We start from the raw sequence: 4,893 nt of genomic DNA, 5'->3' as shown, positions 1-4,893 counted from the left end.
CAGGGGTGACCACCAGGATCTGAGGGAACGTCTGTTCACCAGAGCGCCCCAAGGGATGACGAGGTCGAATGGTCACAAACTCCTGCAAGACCGTTTCAGGCTGAACATAAGGAAGAATTTCTTTACTGTCCGAGCCCCCAAGGTCTGGAACAGTCTGCCATTGGAGGTAGTTCAAGCACCTACATTGAACACCTTCAAGAGTAAATTGGATGCTTATATTGCTGAGATCCTATGACCCCAGCTGACTTCCTGCCCTTTGGGTGGGGGGCTGGACTCGATGATCTTTGGACGTCCCTTCCAGCCCTAGGTCTATGAAATCTATGAAGTCCTCAACCCTCCTCTGTTCAAGCCTCCTGGTCTTCCTGAACAAGGGAGGGGGCATCTATAGAGTAGCCTTCTAGGACGGCCCATTTGTTGTCTATTTGTTGTCTATTACATATCAAACATTGTCCATTTGCTTAAGCTATTAGCAAAGTTCAGAAGTGAATTATTTAGTTATTAGTAAAAACAAAACTATGTCCACCACGAAAAATAGCTTAACCCAAGGGAATAGCTGGGATGGTGAGACGCTGTCTGATGTGTGGGAATATAAACATCACCCAAATACCCTCCCCTGGAACGCAGCTTTGGAAGGAGCTGTTCCCAGATTTCAAGATCTTCACAAACAGAGAGAGGTTCTTGGTTCTCTCTTGGGATTTACATGGTCCTTTGCTAGACATTTTTGACATCGTTTTGTCATAATTTCTGTTATGATTTAAAAAAAAAGACTCACAGCATTTGTCTCCTTTTAAAGCAAATTACATACACGTTCTGCATAGTCATTTGGTTTGAGTCATTGAAACTCCAGAGTCACGATGGGAGCCAACCTATGGAACGGCCCAGTGGCCTGTCTACTCTAGTAGTCTTCTTCCTGCTGTGTCGTTCTAGGTGTCTGAACCAGGAGACAATGGTGTTACACTAGGGCCCCAGTTGAACCTCCCAGATTTTGTAGGTCCACATAACCCAGAGGTGTGAAAACATGGCTGGGTGCCTAGGGCACACACGGGGCGGTGGTGACTTCCAGTTGCCATAGCTGGAGTGGGTACAGTGGTGAGGCAGATTTTCTTTTCCCTCCCCCTCACCCCTGTCAAGTTGGCCTCTGGGGCAACTACCACAGTTGCTCGCTCAGCCCTTGCTACATCACTTACATAACCACAGGTACAGGATGTGCCTGTGGGGAATATTGAGTTCATATGAAGCTAGATCTGTAGCTACATTCTGGCATATTGATTGTCTACAATTATTGTTGTCTGTAAACTAGAGGCACCAAACTTTTGTGCTTTATGCAATAAAAGAAAAGGTGTTGAATCTGGGCTTGCTTTTGTCACAAAGCAAGACCCAGTTTCTACAACCTTTCTTTTATTGCATGAAGCACATTTCTTGGCAAGGCATAAATTAATAGTAGGATTGAGCCAGCTTTGGGGCTTTTACTCCATGCTGTAACTATGGGGCTGCAGTAATGCATTTCTTTTCTCTTCCAGTTAATCTCTTCCAGTCTGAGAGTAGCAACGCTCCAGCCTGCATGCTCATGTACACTTTTCCCCCCCTATCTTTTAAGTACATTTCAGTCTCACATGTACTAATGCCATGAAATCCAAGAAAGACACTGCAGGACAGGAGCTTTCTGCCTCCTCTTGAAGTTAAAGAAGTTGCTAAAGCAAACTGGGAAAGGAGGAACCAGACTTGGAAGGAAATAACCAGCTAAGCCACTGAATGACAGACATTCCTGTGTCTCATGTCAGCTTCTCTTCAGCTGTATTAGCGCTGTTGCATGAGGTGTAGAAGGAAGACTGGAATGGTGAATTTATTTCTGGGTAAATTTTGGAACACGCTGTAGGCAAAGGGAGGTGATGTACCATGCCGCAACCCCAGACTGAGGTAGCATTCAGGAAGAAAGCATTCCATCTGATGCCAATAGGACCGGACTGGTTCCTGGATGCAAGCAAAGTCACAACGTGCAATGACTCCACCATGCTGAGGCTCTTTGCTCCATGATCCCTCTGCTAATCTTCCCACAGAGCAGTAATTCAAAACCAAGGGGCCACAGCACCCTGGGGTGCCTTGAGTTTCTTTCAAGGGTGCCATGGGGTGCCACACGATGCTAGCACCGTTAGGTGTGCCAACATGATCTTAAGATAAACCCAGAGATTTCAAATAGAAATCCATAGTGTTAAAAACATTTTGACATGCTGAGGACTTTCTTTGTTCTTTGCAACAGAAAACATGCTCTATTATTTTTCAGTATTCAAAAAACGAGGGAAAACTAAGAGTTGGCATTTTCTGTGGGGTGCCTTGAGTATCATAAGGGGTGCCTTGCACAAAAAGGTTGAGAACCGCTGCCCTGGACACTACAACTACTCCCTGCTGCTCTGTTCAGTGAGCATTAGCATTAGCAAAGAACCCATCTGGTGAAGCACTTGAGAGAATTTAGCTGAATTAGATCTGTCCCATGCTGATGTTTCCCCCTGGCCCTTTCCGAGTCTCTCTTCCTAGACATCTTTTGTGGGCTTCAGGGGAATTCCCATGCTTACAAACGGTAATCGAGAAGTGTGAATGAGGTTTTCCCTCCCCATCATGTCAGGCTCCATTTTCTTTTGGCAGCCTTTTGAAGGACAGAAATGTCTTGTAGGCTGCCCTTTGGTGTGCTTCATCCTCTTCAGCCTTGTTCAGTGTAGCACACTCAGCACTAGGTCACATGTGGCTTTTTTTGTCCAGATTTAGTTTCACAAGTGTTGTTAATGGAACCTGTAGTATTGATTTTTTCCCCCTTTTACAGTCTCCTGTTGGTTCCTGGTGAATATTGAATAAGGCAGGGGTGGGCAAAATACGGCCCACAGCCTGGATCTGGCTCATGGTGGACTCCATTCCCCAGCAGCCCCTGTGATGGCGGCTTCTTCAGCTGCTGCTGCCAGACCCAGCCATGCTGCTGGGGCACCCTGGCCCATCAGCTCCACACCCACTGGTGGGGTGGGACCTGCACGGGCAGTGAGTGCAGCTAGATGGCTGGGATGGGGCTGCGGGTGGGAGTGAGACAGGCAGGTAGGACTGCCTAGGATCTTGGGGCAGTGACAGCGTGGGGCCAAAGCTAGGGCTGGGGCCGAGGCCAGGGCAGAGCCACGATCTGTTGTCTGCATGCCCCTGAGATGGGTGCAGGGTCTGCAGACGGTCATGCAGGGAGCAGATCACAGCGCTGCTTCGGCCCAGGCCCAGGCCCTGTGCTGTCACTGCCACAAGATCCTGGCCCCGGCCCCAGCCTTGGATGCAGCTCCCCACCCAGCCACACAAGACCCTGGGATCTTGGGGTGATGACATCGTGGGGCTGGGGCAGAGATGTGATCTACTCCCTGCATGCCCCCGCCCGCGAAACCCATGCCCAACATAAGGGCATAAAGCCAGTGGATCGTGGCTTGGCCCTGGCCCCAGCTCTGGCCCCATGCTGTCACTGCCCCAAGTTCCTTTGGCTGCAATGGCAGCCAAAGGCATGGCTGCTGCTTGTGCCAGGGCTACTGGAAAGTGGAGCCCGGCTGCAGGCCAGATTCACCATTTTCCATATTCCCTCTCAGTCTTCTTCTGGTCCCTGTAGCTTTTGTAGGCTTCCTATCCATCTTCAGTAATCACACAGCAGTCTGTGATGCTTCCTAATCCCAGTGTTTGCCCCTTGTTTCCTCCTGAAATGACCATTCCTCTGTTTACCCAGATCGTTTCCATTTTCCTGTTCCCTGCTTCTTTTACCTCTGTTTCTTATTAGCTTCCCTTGCTCTCCCCATACCCTCTGTCCCTTCTCTCTGCTATGGGGGTTCTGGGGCACCATTGTATTTCTATTCTGCCCTATTTGAGATCTTTTTTGCTTTTAGCCTTCATGTTCTCCATGCTTGCCCAAGGCCCTTCTTCAATTTTTCTTAGTCCATCTTTCATGTTTCCACTGCTGTCACATTCCCTTCTGGTGGGTGAAGTCCATCTGAAGATACGCAGAGGATCTGACACCTCAGTATTAGGTTGTGCTCTGTATAGAGAAAAAGAAAACTCAGTAAGGCAGCATGAATGCCTCTTTCCACTAGTGTTTAGGGACCCTCTCTGCAGTCACAGAGTATGTGAGGTAGCTTGCATGAGGTGCAACCCCCGAATCTGTAATAGAGGCTCCTCATCTAGCAGAGGAAGAAACTCCTGAAGCCACTTTTGCAGGGCATTGCATCCTGGTCTTTAAAGCAGGCAATGAATTTAGGCCCCTGTCTACAAGCAAGAAGCACAGCATTTAAATGTGTCCATCCTCTGCAGTATCATGTAAGCTTTTGTTTAACTCTGTGCTAGGGAATTTTACCCCTGCCTCAGAGACAGAGATGTCTCAGTGGCAATTGCTCTCTGGGAGAAATATCCTTGTTCAAGCTCTGCTAGTCCCTCTGAGTCCTTCTACTTCATACAAGACCTGTTCAATTCCTGCCATATCAATCAAACCCAAAAACATATCTGTCCTGATTCCTGCCTTATGTTACGGGGGGAATTGATTTTTGAAACATAAGATAGATGCAGAGAAGCACTCTTTACTGTCTTTACCAAAATCAGCAGCATCTTGTAGGTGATTGTGCTGTGCATGTTGTTAACCAGTAACAAATAAACCTATCATAGAAACCCCCTTGCGGGGGGGCCGGAGGAACCTGGAAAATGGGTGGAATTGTGAGCGCCTAACAGCAAACTGGAGATTTCTGGAACAGCTTGTGCTACCCTTGAAATCAGTGGGATAAGTTGAAGAGGAAGGAACTACTCAATATATGCTAGGGTGGTGCAGCATGGCCCTTAAACAGTTAAATGTATGATGGTCTGGGGCAGGTGTAGCCTGCACAAACCCAGGGAAAATGA

This window comes from Crocodylus porosus, unplaced genomic scaffold, assembly GCF_001723895.1.
Source record: "Crocodylus porosus isolate Cpor-Errol unplaced genomic scaffold, CroPor_comp1, whole genome shotgun sequence".
NCBI classification, from domain to species: Eukaryota; Metazoa; Chordata; order Crocodylia; family Crocodylidae; genus Crocodylus; species Crocodylus porosus.
Note: the sequence above shows the minus strand (reverse complement) of the source record.